Here is a 19,155-nt window from a genome sequence, read left to right as displayed (position 1 = left end):
AAAACAATACTTCAGTCAATTGCCAGGCATTAACAACATTGCGCGGTATGTCTTGATCATTTCTCGCCCAATGTTGTTAATTCAAACCTCAGTAAAAAGTTGACTGATGTAATCAGGCGATATTGTAATCGGCGGATTGTCATCAATGCCTCATAACACAAGAATGACAGCATCGTCCTGCCATTGACTACATTTCTCGATTTAGGTCTTTGCCTGTTATATACGCACAAATATTTATTTACACAGATTACGGGATAATTAGATCCTAATTTGTAATTATATATAAAAAAGAAATATATATATATATAAAGTTCCCTCTGATTACAAAATTATTACAATAGATTACCAAAGAAGACATAAAAACCAGCATACGTTAATTTTGTTAGGTATATTGTATCTGCACTGAATATTTTAGTTAATATTCAGTTCTCTCTGTGGCTTTCAGCAACTGATATTTAATGGATGGAAGCTCCGCATAGAAATATAAGTTCCAGAACCATTTGTTTACTTGATCCTAAGTATATCTGTCAGGTTATGATATTTGTGTGTGTGTGTGTGTAGGTTAATAAAGTGTAAACATTTTTATACGTGGCTTAACATTTAAAATCGAAATAAATGTGATCTTAACTGAGATTCTGGCTCAGGGTCTTATGTTAAGTGAGTTATTTAATCGTATAAATTTGTTCATTTTTATCTATACGTTAGTTTTATATTTTTGGCATTTTCTACATGTGAAATGTTTCTCGAATGTTCACTTCTACACATATTAAACAAATAATAGTTTGAACCAAGTTCAATAAATTTAATATAATTCTAATACGTCAGAAAAGTTTGTTTTGTTGGTTGAAAGCGAAAAATACATAATGTTCAGTTTTACACATATTAAAAGAAATAATACTTCGAATCAAATTTAATAATTTATAATAGAAGTTTAATACATCGGAATAATTTTCATTTAGTTGTTGAAAGGGAAAAATATATAAAGTATGTAGGTTTCAAATATTCTGATCGAAAACTAAATTAAAACAAGGCTCAAATAAAATACGTAACTTCAATCTGTACAGTTCTGAGTTTTTTCATCTGAAAGTGTATCATATTGAACATAGTCACTGCCCGGAATATGATTAAATTCGTTGAGACGTGTAGATCAATACACACTGCTTCCTTAGCGTTTCACCTGGAGTAATATCAGCCTAATGGTTTTGTTCCTGAAAGACACTTAACCTATAGACAAAATTTCCTGAAATTTACTGAAGAATTATTTTTAAAAAAGTATGTAAGAACTGTAACCTCTGTTTGTTTTGAATTTCGCGAAAAGCTATTGGAGGGCTATCTGCGCTACCCGTCCCTAATTTAGCAGTGTAAGACTAGAGGGAAGGCAGCTAGTCATCACCACCCACCGCCAACTCTTGGGCTACTCTTTTACCAACGAATAGTGGGATTGACTGTCACATTATAACCCCCCAACGGCTGAAAGGGCAAGCATGTTCAGTTCGACGGGGATGCGAACCCGCGACAGTCAGATTACGAGTCGCACGCCTTAACTCACTTGGCCATGCCGGGCCTGCTGATGCAGCTAATAAATAAAAGAAAAATAAAAGCAATAAATCTGGCGGCAGATCTTTTTTTAGAACACTTCAAGTAGACTATAGTTTATTAGTTCGTCATGACGCTTGCTAAGCAGCCGATAAGTTGTGAGACTCTCACTGAGACGCACAATACACCTTGTGTTTATGACAATGGGAAGTATACCGACTTTGTAGTTTTAGACAGCATTTTAACCTTGAAACAGGTGGAGGTCTTAGTATGGGAATAGCGTTCAACCTTGATCAGCACTTTTTTGGTCTTTGTACCCGTTGCATCATTAATTATGCACTGAAACCAACAGACCAGTTGAAATTTCTTCTAGTGTGCCACCAACACATCCCATAGGTACTTGCTCTTTGCTCTTGTCTGTTCTCTTCTCGCCAGTTAAAATGCTACCTTGACACATCAATTTTAAAATGTATCAATTCATCTATGCCAAACAGACCTTTCCGTTTCAGTTTCTTTCCTTCCTGTACCAATACTACCTCAACATACTTACCCAACTTTAGTTTCCTTTGGTGTTCCTCCTTTAATAATATTAAATTATAGACGTAGATGATATATTCAAATAAATTCAAATATCATATATTAAGGAAACTTAGCTTTAGATTGAATAAAGTTAAACAAGTTATCAGCTATAAACAGACGACGTTTTCGTGAGGGCGCAATTCTCTACTTCACAATAGATTAATCCATTTTTCGATTTATCCTTAATGTAAAGTGTAAAATTAACTGGGGTTATTGTGCTGTAATGAACCGAAACATATCTTTGTCTTTTTGATCTATTCTTCTGTACATTGCCATCATTAGAAACATTATATTTGTATTTTCAAGACGGCTGGTATGGGTATTAACACTTTAAAATAAAGTACAGAACAACGTTTTGACCTTCCTAGGTCATCTTCAGGTTAATAACACATTGTATTTCTAATATATTTTGTCTTATATATTTGTAAACAAAATATTATATTTCTTCCTTCTATCCTGCCTCTAACGATCTCTAGAAAACTTGCATTTCCTAAGAATCTTATAACAGACTAACACTTAGATTGTCCTTATATATATATATATATATTATATATAATACTACTTAGTTCCATTCGTAAATTAATGCAGTATTCTCTTTACAAACGAGCATTAATCTCCACTTGTTTGTTTGTTTCGGAATGTTGCGAAAAGCTACACCAGAAATATCTGAGCTATTCTACCTTAATTTTGAACTCATGAACTAGAGGAAAAGCAACTAGTAAACAGAAACCATTGCCAACACTTGAAGTACTCTAATCGTCTAGTGGGATTTGACAGTCGCTCTTATAAAGTATTCACGGATCGCGAGTACAGAGCTCAATTCTGCCGTTATGCAACCCAACTATGGACCCTCATGTTTAGATTTTGGCACGCTAATCACTGTGCTAGACCTGGCACATTAAACTACACAACTAATATCGTTATACTTAGCACTGATATTCTTTGTCTTGCAAATTATTTGCACAAATAAAAGGAAATTGCGTTATTGACGAATTTGCCTTATCATCGTCAATGTCCCACACACTAATCATTTCTGTAGCAGTCACCGATTTTAAGAAAAAAATCTTACTGATAAGCATTTTATTTTCTCAACAATGCTAAAATAACACATGTTATATATTTATATAAAAAAAGGCTTAATAAGTATTACGAGAGCGCACTGGTGTGGTTCAAAATCTCTTATCCTTTCAGGGAACTCAGACATTAATATTTTAGATCAAGATCGGCCTTCTAAAATATTTCAGATTCTATAAAACAAAATACTGATATCAGCTAAAAAGCTGACAAACCTGGAGTGCCGGTTCAGCATTCTGGATGTTAAATAAAACCACTTACCGATATTTTCAGAAGAAAAAAAAAAGAATTTGAAGTAGAAGGTGCTGTTTCCAAAAATGGTAAATTATAAATGTACCTGATAAAACCTGTTGAGAGGAGTGATATTGATGTTACATAAACAAAAACGTATATTCATGAAATATTAAAGCGTTTTGTTTTGTACGCTTTTTGGAATACAGAAGTTTAGTTTATACACCGCTGACTTCCAGAATGTTAACGTAGATACAAGACATATCAATAATGATATCATATTTAACCAAGCATCGTTCTGTATATTGAACTTAAGTAAGCACTACCGAATGAAGCTGCTTTCTCTGTCTTCTCTCCACTACAGACTTAATATATGAGTATATGTATGTGTTAAACTAAGTCAACGAAAATAAGCTCATGATAGTTAAGCATTGACATAGAGAAGAAAAACCTCTATAGTCTCGCTCTTTTAATTGAACAGGAAAGTAGAGGTACTTAATTATTCTATATAACAAATAAATTACTTTTGTTTTTACGAGTGCGTTTCTGTGAACGTTGTGGTAACAGGACATTGATAGATATTTTGCCAGAGTTATTACCTTTTCTGTTCGTTATTACAAAGCACCAATAACTTAATTCGGGTTTGTACCCATTTACTACATTAGAAAATGTACTTTGTAAATATACGCATATATATATATAAATACCTAAAATAAAGAGCAAAACGTGCAAACTTTGCAACAAATAGGATTTACATTTGTCATCGAGGCTTTTTGATAGTGGATCTAAGAAGTAAAAGCTTTAATACAAACCGGTTCTCAACATATTTATAGCTATTCTGAAATCTCCATCTTCTCGTCTTCTCCTTCTAAATCTAATCCCGTCAGATGCAATAAAAGAGACTCGTGCCGTTAGACTAACTGAGGTAAATCCTATGAATACCACACAAAGGGCCTTTATAGAGCCCAGCTGATATACGGCTACATACTATGTGTACTATATACTGAATTACATTATTCATTATTTCCAGATCTTTTACGGAAAATCCCTGTTTACATTAAGAAAAGGGGAAAGGTTTTGGAAAGAAAAGAATTGTATTTATCAAATGGTAAACCTGGGATGTAACTTTATTGAAACAAGTTATACATCTTCACATATTGTTTCTTGTTTGCTTTCAAGTCGTTTCCTACCGCACTTTCTGCGTATTTAGCTTTACAGGAAACCGAATAAGCATGGCAGAATTGCTTGAAATTTAAATATCTCCATGTAAAGAAAACTAGAATTTTCATTTTGGATTTCCAAGAATTAAAGTCAAATATACATTACCACTTAAGCACTTTTTTCTTTTTATCGCTATAAATTTCTCGATATTTAAGAACACGCGTTCGATTCAGTTCTATAATCACTTTCAAACTAGAACTTAATTTGTCAATGAAAAAAGAAAGACGTTCTAGTTTGCTCTGTATGGGTGTTTTATTTTGTTTAATATCAAATTAACATAATAGCTTGAACATATATGTTATCAACACAATGTTATATTTGTCAGCTACAAAATGTAGGTAAATATAGAAAGAATTCAATAAATTTTGGACATGCTTTGGTACAGCATTTTCAATTAGCTTTATTATAATAAGTCTTCAAGCAACAAACTTACAAGAGTACGTACAATCCATTCTAGTTCAAAAAACATTTCTGAAATCTCAATACTTTGTTTTAAATTTCGCGCAAAGCTACACGAGAGCGATCTGCGCTAGCCGTCCCCAATTTTGCAGTGTAAGATTAGAGGAAAGGTAGCTAGTCATCACCACTTACCGCCAACTTTTGGGCTACTATTTTACCAACGAATAGTGTGTTTGACCTTAACATTACAACGCCCCGCGACCCTTGGATTACGAGTCTAATGCCTTAACCACCTGGCCAGAAATCTCAATAAAAATGAAAAGAAAGAGATGGTAATTACGTGTTCTAACGAAACACTTGTCTATCATTTTAATCTATACAATTCCAAAAATATATTATTTCATTAAACACTTTATCCAGAGTAACAAAGTAAATCACCTATAATAAAGCTCCAATAACAGGCTAAGACATCGCTTTTATTGCTAACACTTTGTTCGAATGTTTCTAAACCGTTTCTTGTTTAAAGCACTATATAACTGTCCTTTACCAGCTAAGGCAAGTTTGGACAACTTCTCCTTGTTTGATTTTATAATATATTGATCAAAAGTATGATAAAAATGACGCAGAATCATGTACTTCAAGTGGCCCGTCATGGCCAAGCGGTTAGGTCTCAATCCGAGGACCGCGGATTCGAATCCTCTTCGCACCAAACATGCTTGCCCTTTCAGCTATGGCGGTGGGTGGTGATGGCTAGCTGCCTTCCTTCTAGTCTTACACTGCTAAATTAGGGACAGCTATAGCAGATAGCTCTCGTGTAGCTTTGCGCGAAATTAAAAAAAAAACGTGAACTTAATAGATGTGAGTACTGCGCTTATGCAATGATATAATTATTTTGATTTATTCACTGCTAGATGGCACGCCCTTTCAACAATGAGAAAAATATACAGATTGCGGTGGTGACATAGGATATCATGTTTTATACCTATGGTGGGCAGAGCACAGATAGCTCATTGTGTATCATTGTGTTTAACTTCAAACAAACAAAATAATTATTCCGTTTATGTTGTTAATAAGTGCAGTATAAAGCATTATTTGTATAAGAAGAAAGACTACGTAAAGCAAAGATATTTTAATTTATTCTCAAGTTAACCAATAGAAATCGAGCATTATTTGTCATACAATTCCTGTAAACACAACATCCCATTAAACAATACACAAAATGATAGATAAAAAATAAGCAAATAAGTGAACGTTTTTTTTACAATTTTATATTTTGTTTAAACAGTTTTTTGTGACTGTTTTATAAATTAATACTTTGAAAATGTTATCATTATCCTCCCATTGTAACTAGTTTCCTTATAATTAGAGGTACATTAATGTATTATCAGACATACCGCTGTCTAAACTGATTTGAGATAAATTTATTCACTTGGGGGAAAAAAAAATCAAATCAAACACCGGTCCGACACTTGACAACTTTTTGACAGATTAATTTCAGTAATTAGCAGGGCGTGGTTAATGATCACGTGAGTTACATTGGTAGTTTTCCCACTGCGGGGAGCTACACTCGGTGCTAAGGTCCAAAAGGCCTCATCCTACTGTCAGACTTAACATCTGGCTGCTGAAGAAAAAAAATCATTTCAATCAGTAATATATTTCCGTTGCAAACCTAGTTCTCCGTGAGCTATGTGCCTGTTTTGAGCTGTCTTATCCTTAATTATCCGTGAGCTATGTTCCTGTTTCAAAATGCCTTATCCTTAGTTCTCCATGAGCTATGTGCCTTTTGAATTGCCTTATCCTTAGTTCTCCGTGAGCTATGTGCCTGTTTTGAATTGCCTTATCCTTAGTTGTCCGTGAGCTATGTGCCTGTTTTGAACAGCCTTATCCTTATTTCTCCATGAGCTATGTGCCTGTTTTGAACAGCCTTATCCTTATTTCTCCATGAGCTATGTGCCTGTTTTGAACTGCCTTATCCTTAAATTTCTTTATCTCGTCTTCATTTATAGTGTCACCTTCCATCGAAGCTTTAGTTTCTGAATTCGTTTCTCACAAGTTTATTTCTTACGACTCTCATCAATATGCCAAACATGCCCTACCCACATCACTATTCTATACATTACCACATTCTTTAGCTGTTTTATCACTGTTCTCCGCCTCCACATCTTTTTTTCTCCCTTCTTTCCTTCATATTTTTCTTAAATACAGTCTGACAAATTCATGTTTTGGCTTTAATGTTTTTTTAGAACCAGAACTCCACCACATACAGTGTTATTAGTAATAAAATAATTTTATGTCACAATTTTGCATTTCAAGCTAATACTGCCTGGGGATCTTTCAGTAAAATTCACTGATGAAACCTTTTTTTAACGGTTTTTTCTTATCTTCATTTCATTTTCTAAACCTTTCATATTTTTTTATACAACCTACATATCTCTAGAAATAACACTAAAACATAATTAAAATAGTTAATTATAACGACCTGTTATAATAATTATCAAAAACTTGCTACTGAAATAGCCAAACATTGTCATTGTTTAATAATACTTTTACAGTTGATTTAGAACTGATAGGCTAGAATAGATAATCAGTAATACCTATCGTCAACTCTTGTGCTACTCTTTTTAGCAACGAACAATGATAATTAATCGTCATATTATAAAGCTCCCACGACTACGATGGAGAGCATTTTCGGTGACGAGATTCGAGCTCTGACTCATAGATTGCGAGCTAAGTGTCATAATTACCAGGCCATACTATTGACCAAACAATGTCACCATTTCTTAATGCTGTTATAATTGCTACTTGCTAATTGTTACGAAAAAATTTAAAATATATGTTCCTAAACAGCCAAACAGTGTTAGTTTATTAGTGCTGTCACAGCCAAACAGTGTTAGTTTATTAGTGCTGTCATAATTGCTACCAAGAGCTGTAATCGAAACATTAGAATATTCATACGACGAATGTACAAGTTTGTATAGAAGCAATACACAGTCAAATCTTGCATAACATATTAAAATAAATATAGTAACGAAAAGGTGTTTGTTCCTTGTTTATTTCCTATGTATTTAAGAAGGCAACTATTAATTTGGAATTTAAATTCACTGACTGCATCGTACATAGTCTGACTTTTGAACTTTTTATTCTTTCAATATGCTCCTACCTTCACATCCGGGATCCTGTTACTCGCGATAAACACTGCGTAGATAATGTATATCTCTGCGCTAAATGGCCCGGCATGAGCACGTGGTTAAGGCACTCAACTCGTAATTCTAGGGTCGCGGGTTCGAATCCCCGTCAAACCAAACATATTCGCTTTTTCAGCCGTGGGGGTTTTATAATGTAACGGTCAATCCCACTATTCATTGGTAAAAGAGTAGCTCAAGAGTTGGCAGTGAGTGGTGATGACTAGCTTCATTCCCCTTTGTCTTACACTGCTAAATTAGAGAAGGCTAATGCCGATAGCCCTCGTGTAACTTTGCGCGAAATTCAGAACAAACCACACTCCACGCTAAAATGGCAACACACAATTTGTAGTGCGCATGCGTACAAAATACTAATGACACTTTATCATTTTAAGGCTTTCCAGCATGAATATACTCCTGCTTTTAAGACATGTCATTCGGCTGAAATATGTCTCGTTTCCTGTTTCTGGGAAAGCAGAATATTTTGTCAGGTCCAGTTAGGCTCAGGATAGTCCTACCTTATTATTTAAACCACTATTTATTAGTCATATGTCCTGCTTGCAACCGAGTGAAACGAAAGACCGTGACAAGAGTATGTTTACATTTTGCTAATTTAATGAAGCTAATTATAGTTAATGCTGAACAAACACGGTTTATTCATAATCAACAAATCGTAAAATGAAGATAATAGCCAATATTTAAGGGAGGTCGAAACGTTGCTCTCTGCTTATCAATAAAAATGTTAATACCCATACCATTCGTTCTGAGATACAATGGTTGAGCAATGATAAAACGATTTGCAAGCCTCTCCACGTTGTTACAGTGCGTGTCGTCATGGTTAGTTATATTCCAGATTACTGTGGTGCTACTTAAAACAGATCTGCAACATAATTTCCATTGCAAAAGGCTCATTCGTAAAACTTCTATGTCCAAAGTACACCATTCTTCACTTCTTGATTTTCATTGTTTGTTGTTAATTGCAAAACTACACAGTAAGCTATCATGCTGTACCCAACCACGCATATTAATCTTTCTTTCTTTTTTTTTTTGCATTATAGCCATAGGGTGGCAGTGGGGGAGGGTAGCAAAGAGATATGAATTATGGATTTGTCATCTTTGGACTGCAACTAGCGCAGAAATGCATATCTATAATTTCTTTCAGAAATGTATAGAATTATGCTAAATGCAAAATTCACTGTAAGATTTAACATTATGTATTTCTAGAGTTACAATTACATTTACAATAAGTTCTATTGTACGAACTATTTATCAAATAATTTTGAAAACAAATTAGTTAGTGTGTGTTTGTTGAGCCACATCGGGCTTTTTGTTGTGTCAACCGAAGGGAATCGAACGCCTGTTTTTAGCATTGTAAGTCTGTAGACTTACCGTTATCCCTGTGGGGGACATCACCAGTTAGATCTTTATCATATAGTATAAAAATCAGCAAAACTGAAATCACGACAGGTTGACCTATTAACGTGAGCATAAATGTATTGAATTAAACCTTCTAGTATATTTCTAGTATTTTTGATGAATCAGCATGAATTATTTCATTTATTTTAACCATTTGCAACTATGGGCTCAAAAGTTTGGTTTGTTTTAAATTTCGAGGGCTATCTGCGGTACCCATCCCTAATTTAGCAGTGTAAGACTAGAGGGAAGGCAGCTAGTCATCACCACCTACTACCAACTCTTGGGCTACTCTTTTACCAAAGACTAGTGGGATTGACCGCCACACTATAGTGTCAACATGGCTGAAAGGGCGAGTAAGTTTGGCGTGACGGGGATCCGAACGCAAGACCCTCGGATTACGAGCCGAGTGTCTTAACCACCTAGCCGTGCTGGACCAGGGTGAAAAGGACTCTGTCAACTCGTTAAAAATGGTTAGGGTGCTCGACTCGTAATCTGAAGATTGAGGGTTCAAATCCCCTTCACACCAAACATGTTTGAACTTTCGGCTTTATAAAGTGTTGGTAAATCCCACTATTCGTTGGCGAAAGACTAACCCAACAGTTGGCCTTCACCCTAGTCTATTACTGTTAACTTAGGAACGGCTAGCACAGATAGCTCACGAGTAGTTTTGCGCGAAATTAAGAAGCAAAGAAACTCGTTAAATAAAATAAAACAGTGTATCGAATTGTAATACCGACTCGCGTAGTCAGGTGGTTAAAACACTCGACTTCTAATCCGAGGGTTCCGTGTTCGAATCCCTGTAGTATCAAACATGTTCGCCATTTCAGTCGTCAATCCCACTATCCTTTGGTAAAGAGTAGCCCAAGAGTTGGTGGTGGGTGGTGATAACCACCTGCCTTCCCTCTAGCCTTACATGTGCTAAATTAGGGACGGCTAACGCAGATACCCCTCGTTTACCTTTGCGTGAAATTCAAAAACAAACAAACAACTTTAATCACCGTTCTTCATTTCCATTCATCAAATGACTGAGGAGCTAACCTTAATCGTAAATAAGCTGAGGAGGTAATTCATACAACTCGCTTCAAATTAGCATGTTTAGATGTTTATTTAGTCTTGCAATTAGCTTAACTTTAGAACAGGATATATTTTACTCGCTTTTCTCCCAAAATATCCAGATTTTCACATGTTTGACCTTTTAAAATACTATCTCACAATAACTGCAGCAGAAAATTGTTTTTTACCTTGACTGCAGTTGCTGTTCGTGTTTTAATACAAAGCAGACATTGTAAGTTCGTAAACGTACAGCTAAGCTACAGAGGGACAAGTACAATTAATTGTGAGCAATTTAATTATCTCATAATTTATTTTCAAATTTAAAACAAGGTAGCAATCTATAATACACTGAACTACTAAATTTCGCCTATTTATCAGACTACAATAATACAAGCCTGTGTTAATTTTCATACTAGATTTGTAACTATTTACTTGAAAAAAAAAAAAACATCTAGCCTTTTAACCATCTCTAACTATTGCCTGTAAACAAAAAACAAAATATAATTAAATGCATCTCAAATATTTTATGTGCACAGTGGTTTAAGTAAGATGTGAACACATACAGCCGTATTCACACTTTCAGATAAAGAAACAGAAACTAAACCCACAACACGTCATCTTTCTCTTTTGTTTCTTACCTCTTCTCTTTGTTATACAAGCGCTAAAAGTTCCTCAAAGCAAGTAAATAATGCTCTATGCAGGTGTTGTTTAGTGTTGTTCCTTATATCTTATCTTTTTCCACTGAAAACAAAGTGCTGTACACTGAAGTGTTTACGGAACACTCTTCTGTTACACTGCTCTCAAGATTTTCAAACACGGATTCAATTCTCTCGGACTGTACACAACATTTTGTTTCATGGTTGTTTAAACAGCTTGACTAAATAGTAAGCGTTACTCGAAGTTTGGCATGACTGTATTGAACACAATACTAAGAGAAGTGTTAATAAACATATTTACCGCTAAAAAAAAAAAAAAAACAATGTATGGTTGGCTATTGAACTTGGAAAAAAAGAACCAGACATAACAAGAATAAAAGTGGACATATCTCTTGATCCAGCTAATGATCACTTAGCACATTAAACTGTCTCTACTTTACATGAAGAATAAAATCCCGACAGAACTGGCTTCTTCACTGTTAAAACAAATATAACCAGAATTCCCAATCATAAAACGTTACTCCATTATTGATTTGTCATAAAAGTGGTATTTTAAAATTAACTAAATGCAGTGTATCATGAGTATTTAATTGTTATGCATCATTCATAATTTTGTACTTTTTTTATATTTCTAACAATAAATAGTTTGTATATTTTATATAAATATATTATGTGATTACTCTTGCATCCAACATATTGCTAAGGTATTATACAGATAATTTTAAAACTAGTTTTAATTGCAAATAACTAAATCTTTTTGATAGTTCATTTTTCTATTGGTAGCTCTTGCAAATAACACAGGTCTGCGATGGTTTTATTGTCTTAAAATTTCTACACAAATTCCTGTACACTGAATCCGAAAATGATATACATTTTTCTCCATCACGTAAAGATTTTTCACAATGCGTCATATGTACTTTTACATAAATGAATCATTTTCATAAAAATCGAGTCATGTTGTGTTGCGCTTAAAATGTTGATAATCACCGGCGAAAGATTTCTCTAGAACAATCGCGATGTGAGAGTCTTATCCATCATTCTAGAAACCACGAGAAACATACCGCTAGTATATAAAAGGTTAACGGACCAAATGGCGTGCATTTTGAGATTATTATTTTCTTTTCAATATAATTTATTCGTCGCTATGGCAACAAAAGGTTGTTTAAATGACCCGACTATATTTAGTTATATTTGTAGTACATTTTTGTCGGTTTTCAGATCAGGAAATTGACCTTGAAGGAACAATTCGAACGAATAATGAGGAAAGTTTAGAAAGAATCGTAGATTGCCTTTAAAGATGTTAATGACATTTTTTTCAAAAACAACGAGGACCCAAATTACGAAAATATTTTCAATAGCATGCTCTATAAATTCAAGAGTTAGGTCGTAATATAAGCTTGAAAGTTCATTTCTTATATTGAGATATTAACTATTTCTCTGAAAATGTTGGTGCCTTCAACGAAAAACACGTGAAAAGATTTCATCAAAACATCAGTAATACGACATGATTATTGTTAGTCTCTGAAACTAGATGCTTCAGACACAATACATGAAAGAAAGATGAGAACATGTAGTTTTGAGACTAAAAAACATAGATTTCACACACAAAAATCAGGAGGAACGAGAATACATTTTCATTTGACACCAAGTATCTCCCATTTTCTTTAGTTTGTTGTTCCAAGTATCTCCCATTTTCTTTAGTTTGTTGTTTCAAGTATTTCCATTTTCTTCAGCTTGTTGTTCCAAGTATCTCCCATTTTCTTTAGTTTGTTGTTCCAAGTATCTCCCATTTTCTTTAGTTTGTTGTTTCAAGTATTTCCATTTTCTTCAGCTTGTTGTTCCAAGTATCTCCCATTTTCTTTAGTTTGTTGTTCCAAGTATCTCCCATTTTCTTTAGTTTGTTGTTTCAAGTATTTCCATTTTCTTCAGCTTGTTGTTCCAAGTATCTCCCATTTTCTTTAGTTTGTTGTTCCAAGTATCTCCCATTTTCTTTAGTTTGTTGTTTCAAGTATCTCCCATTTTCTTTAGTTTGTTGTTCCAAGTATCTCCCATTTTCTTTAGTTTGTTGTTCCAAGTATCTCCCATTTTCTTTAGTTTGTTGTTTCAAGTATTTCCATTTTCTTCAGCTTGTTGTTCCAAGTATCTCCCATTTTCTTTAGTTTGTTGTTCCAAGTATCTCTAATTTTCTCAAGTTTGTTGTTCCAAGTATATCCCATTTTCTCTAGTTTGTTGTTCCAAGTATCTCTCATTTTCTCTAGTTTGTTGTTCCAAGTATCTCCCATTTTCTCTAGTTTGTTGTTCCAAGTATCTTCCATTTTCTCTAGTTTGTTATTCCAAGTATCTCCCATTTTCTCTAGTTTGTTATTCCAAGTATCTCCCATTTTCTCTAGTTTGTTGTTCCAAGTATCTCCCATTTTTTCTAGTTTGTTGTTTCAAGTATCTCTCATTTTCTCTAGTTTGTTGTTCCAAGTATCTCCCATTTTTTCTAGTTTGTTGTTCCAAGTATCTCTCATTTTCTCTAGTTTGTTGTTCCAAGTATCTCCCATTTTCTCTAGTTTGTTGTTCCAAGTATCTCCCATTTTCTCTAGTTTGTTGTTCCAAGTATCTCCCAATTTTCTTTAGTTTGTTTGTATCTTTTGTTAAGAATATAATAAAAAATATTTATTGTGGTAAACGAAATAACAATTTGATCTAAGTGAGAGTTGATGTTTTTCTTCTCGATTTATATAAAATCCTTACGTAATAGAAAATAATATATATATTACTTTCAAAATCTGGAAAATCCGTTATTAAGACCAAAATAATTTTATGAAGTTTAAATTTGCAGGCCTATGAGATCATGAACTGTATTTATCATTAAGGAAAAAGTTTTCTGACGCTTTTAAAAATTCCTGTTTAATCGCGTAAAACAAATTCTAAAACGTTCTTTTAATGTTTCAAATTGTAGCTTTTCATTATTGTAATATTAAGTCGTTTATGTCATTCTTCATAAGATGAAACTTAATAAGTAATAATATCCAAACATTACTTTAAAAATTAGTGTTTGAAGTTAAATATATATTTCGCTTTGCCCACAGAGACTGCACATGTTATTGTGATACCAATTTGAAAATCCAGTACGTCATTAAAAGTCTCTATACATGATCATAGTGTAGTTTTTATAACAAAAAGCTCTGTCGTTAGGCTATAATATCGATTTGTTTGTTTGTTTTGAATTTCGCGCAAAGCTACTCGAGGGCTATCTGCGCTAGCCGTCCCTAATTTAGCAGTGTAAGAATAGAGGGAAGGCAGCTAGTTATCACCACCTACCGCCAACTCTTGGGCTACTTTTTTACCAACGAATAGTGGGATTGACCGTCACATTAGAACGCCCTCACGGCCGATAAGGCGAACACATTTGGTACGAGCGGGATTTGAACCTGGGACCCTCGGATTACGAGTCGAACCCCTTAACACACTTGGCCATGCCGGACCCCATAATATCGAAAGCACTCTATTAGACCTTGTTTACTTTCCATAATACCTTTTGGTACGAGAATGACAATTTCTCTGAGCCACTTTCAACAATATGAAAACTTGACCAGTATGTCTTGGTACGTAATAACATGAATACCCGTTTCATTCCTCAGTTGCATGAAGTATGTGGCAATTGAATACATATCTCATGGAAATAACTTGTGTAAATATTATTTATTTCGTTTTTACAGACACAGATCCTTCAAATTATGTTGTACACTGTTGTCTGTGATATGTAGAAACGACTTCGAATCTTATGTATGTGGTCTTTCTTCTATTAATATTGTAAACTTTAAATATATTCTTAATGAACTAAATCATAAAGCCTTAATGACCAGTTTTAATGTAATCTCCCTCTTTACAGAAGTACCAACTAATGAAGTCTGCAGGATAGTTCTAGAACTATATATCCAAGACCCAACCCCATTGATGTACTTCCCCAGCAAACAAGTAGCAACCCTCATAAAATTTACTACCACCAAAACTAACTTTATGTTCAATAACCAAAACTACCTACAAATAAATGGCCGAAGTATGGGTAATCCCGTGTCACCAGTTCTAGCCAACATTTTTATCAAACAGATTGAATCACAAGCGATCAATTCAACCTTACACCCACCACTATTCTGGTACAGGTATGTTGATGATACAATTGCTGGATTCACATCTACAGAATACACACTAAGTTTTTTCAATCACGTTAACTCGATACACCCGAACATTAAGTTCACCTGTGAACAGGAAACAACTAACCAAGTAGCATTTCTTAACCTCAAAACCACTAGAACTGATACACAATTCAAAACAGAAATAAAAAAAATCACCCATACTGGATTATACATTCCCTGGGACTCAGCGCATGAAACAAAACAAAAACACAACATATTAAGAAACCAAATAGACACAGCCACAAAACTATGTTTATCTGATAAAATTAATAATGAAATCAACAAAATAAAACAACACTTCATCAACATCAACAAATTTTCTCAAAAAATCGTGGAAAAAATTATACACACACACCTACAAAACTACAAAACCTTACACTGCTACATACCATATGTTCCTGACATCAGCGAAAAAATAACCAACATTTGGAAGAAAAAAAAACTTATAACAAAACATCACATTTCAGTAAACACCAAATTTATTCAAAAACCTGGTACAAAACTGAAGTCCATAGTATGTAAAAACTACACTGACAAACACAACACCAACATAGTTTACAAAATACAATGCAACAACTGCCACGACGTCTACATTGGAAAAACAAGCAGAAAAATGAAAAGTACATTCATAAAACTGATGAAAACACCTTCACACGTTTTTGAACACTGCAAATCAAATAAACGCAAGCATAGAAAACACTCAGACACTAAGTATAGAAACAAATATAAACAAACGCAAAATCAAAGAAGCCCTACTTATACAGCGACTAAAACCAAAATTAAACCAATATAATGAAACGCCTTTATACCTATACTCATGAATGACTTGAGATCCAACTGCATCACCCCATTCAATCCCGTACACGTCCTGAGACGTGTCAGGCAACGGTCAGTTGCAAACTGTCTTTGTTAACCTGAAGATGACATAGGAAGGTTGAAACGCTGTTCTCTGATTATCAAGAAAAGTGTTAACACCCATACCAGCCGTTCTGAGATACATTTTTATTTCAAATGGGTTTCTCATCATCAAGGACAATCCATAATAACTTGACTAAAGGTGTTATTTCACAACTTCAAAGATACATGTTAATGTGTATGGTCTTCCTTCTGTTAATATTGTAATCAATCCTTAATAACATGACTAAAGGTGTTGTTATTTCACAACTTCAGAGATTCATGTTAATGTGTATGGTCTTCCTTCTGTTAATATTGTAATCAATCCTTAATAACTTGGTTAAAGGTGTTATTTCACAACTTCAAAGATACATGTTAATGTGTATGGTCTTACTTCTGTTAATATTGTAATCAATCCTTAATAACTTGGCTAAACGTGTTGTTATTTCACAACTTCAGAGATTCGTGTTTGTCTGAAACAAATCAAAATACTTTCATTCCACGTTATGTTATAAACTGCAAAAGGCAAAGTTAACGGCTATAGCTTTCCTACTTTAATCAAAATCTACAATTTATCTTCCAAAGACAATCTGTCCAGCTCTTCAACCTGTCGACCTTCTGACATCTTCATCATCAGTGGCTCATCTTCAAGTTAAATGTATCAGATGACATCTCTCACAGTAACATTTCTGACATTTCTTTATATCGTTCCAGTTCATTAATCTTAAAACAAATGTAAGTTTGTGTTTTTCTCTTATCTTTGTTTTAAGTTGATTAATTTCTTATACTATCTTTCTTAAGAAAACACTGGGCCAAGAAAGTAAAACATCGAGATGATTGGATAATTCTTCACTCTGCCAATTCTTGGCTTGGTTTGTTTTGAATTTCGCGTAAAGCTACACGAGGGCTACACTAGCCGAACCTAATTTAGCAGTGTAAGATTAGAAGGAAGACAGCTCTTTCACCAACGAATAGTCGGATTGCCCGTTACATTATAACGCCCCCACGGCTGAAAGGACAAGCATGTTTGGCGTTACGGGGATTCGAACCCACGAACCTCGGATTACGAGTCGAGTGCCTTATCCCCCTGGCTATACCAGGCCCTTCCAATCCTTTCCTTCATTTTTCTTAATTTATAATGCTACTTTACTTATTTTACGATTATGTCTAGTTAGTTTGTTTCTTTAACTTCCGCGCAAAGCTACACGAGGGCTATCTGTACTAGCCGTCCCTAATTTAGCAGTGTAAGACTAGAGGGAAGGCATCTAGTCATCACCACTCAGCGCCAACTCTTGGACTACTCTTTTACCAACGACTAGTGGATTGACTGTCATATTCTCACGCCCTCACGGCTAAAAGAACAAACATGTTTGGTGTGACGAGGATTCGAACCCGCGACTTTCTGATTACGAGTCGAGTATGTTAACCACGTGGCCATGCTGGGCCCTATTATTAGTTACGTACCGTTTTCTTAATATTTTAGTATCTTTATTTTCATCTGCTTTAGTAGTACTTCGTATTTAGAGAAGGATGTTTGGCAGCCTTTGTTTATGTATAATTACATTATTGTGATATTTTTACTTGTCGATGTTTTGTCTTTTAAAATACATGGTAGGCACAGCACATTGTGTAATTTTGTGCTTAATAACAGTCTTATTACAACTATATGTGTATATACCAGTATCAATAGGATTTAACCCTCCCTAATTTTTCAAGATTTTGACTCTTGTAAGAATTACTCTTCTAATATTTGTAACGCCTGTGGTTAAAATACACGTTTCTTGATTTTTAGTTTTGTCATTTACGAATCTTTATCTCTTCTGCTATAGGTCACCATCACGTTATTATGCCCTTTGAAGTTGGCCAAGTGGTAAGATTGGCAATTTTTAAGAGAGTTTTTAGTATCCCGTCAAATTTAATAGCAATGTGGATATGTTATATAAATAAATTAATAATTTATTATTAAGTTTAATCCAAATAATTATATATAGGAGGTTACCAGATGTTTATAGAGTAGATTTGTAAATAAAATTACTACCGACGTTAAGCAAAGTTTGTAATTGATGTAAGGAGGTCAAAATGTACTAATACTCACCCAGCGACACAGCGGTATGTCTACAGTTTAGAACTCTAGGAAACAGATTTCAATACCCATGGTGGGCTGAGCACAGGTAGCCCATAGTGTAGCTTTGTGCTTAATTACAAACAATCTGGCGGATACATTTATTATAATATTCTGACTACTGCTGAGATATTCCTCAGTGATATTACCCACACACATTTATCCAAACTACTCATAGAATGACGAGCAGATTAGATGTAGATACCTAAATAAAGGCTCCCTGGTGGGACAGCGGTAACTCTCCCGATTAATGGATCAAGGGTTCGATTCCCTTCGATGGCAGATAGCCTAACGTATCTTTGGTATGAGAAAAAACCCTTAGATAATGAAGTAACGCTTACATCAAATACTGTCGTTTACTTTTTACCCGTCCACTGCTGGTTCAGCAGTAAAATCAAGGGTTCGATTCCCCTCAGTGTACTCAGCAGATAACCCAATGTGGTTTTGCTGTAAGGAACATACACGTACTCTTTACCGAATTCCTTACAAAAATGTATTTATTTGCCAGCCTTAGGAATGATGAAGTTTTAGAGAGTGATAATAAGAAAGAACAAATTGCATATCAATGAAAGAGCAAAAAATGGGGAATTTGAATCGCTTTATGCAAA

General features: G+C 34.4%; 1 long non-coding RNA gene across 3 annotated transcripts in view; it reads left to right on the top strand.

Moving 5' to 3' along the window:
- Positions 1–19,155, top strand: part of LOC143249613 (uncharacterized) — a 94,829-nt gene that overhangs the window by 4,638 nt on the left and 71,036 nt on the right. The window contains exon 2 of one of the 3 annotated variants that reach the window (XR_013027863.1): positions 18,255–18,295. The exons of 1 other annotated variant lie outside the window; for it this stretch is intronic. This is a non-coding gene — a long non-coding RNA (uncharacterized LOC143249613). Of the gene's footprint in view, positions 1–17,010; positions 17,161–18,254; positions 18,296–19,155 lie in introns of all 3 variants that reach the window. One more of the 3 variants, XR_013027862.1, reaches the window with a different exon arrangement.

Source organism: Tachypleus tridentatus, chromosome 4 (assembly GCF_004210375.1).
Source record: "Tachypleus tridentatus isolate NWPU-2018 chromosome 4, ASM421037v1, whole genome shotgun sequence".
In the NCBI taxonomy this organism is placed as follows: Eukaryota; Metazoa; Arthropoda; class Merostomata; order Xiphosura; family Limulidae; genus Tachypleus; species Tachypleus tridentatus.
Note: the sequence above shows the minus strand (reverse complement) of the source record. Positions and strands in the feature narration are given on the sequence as shown.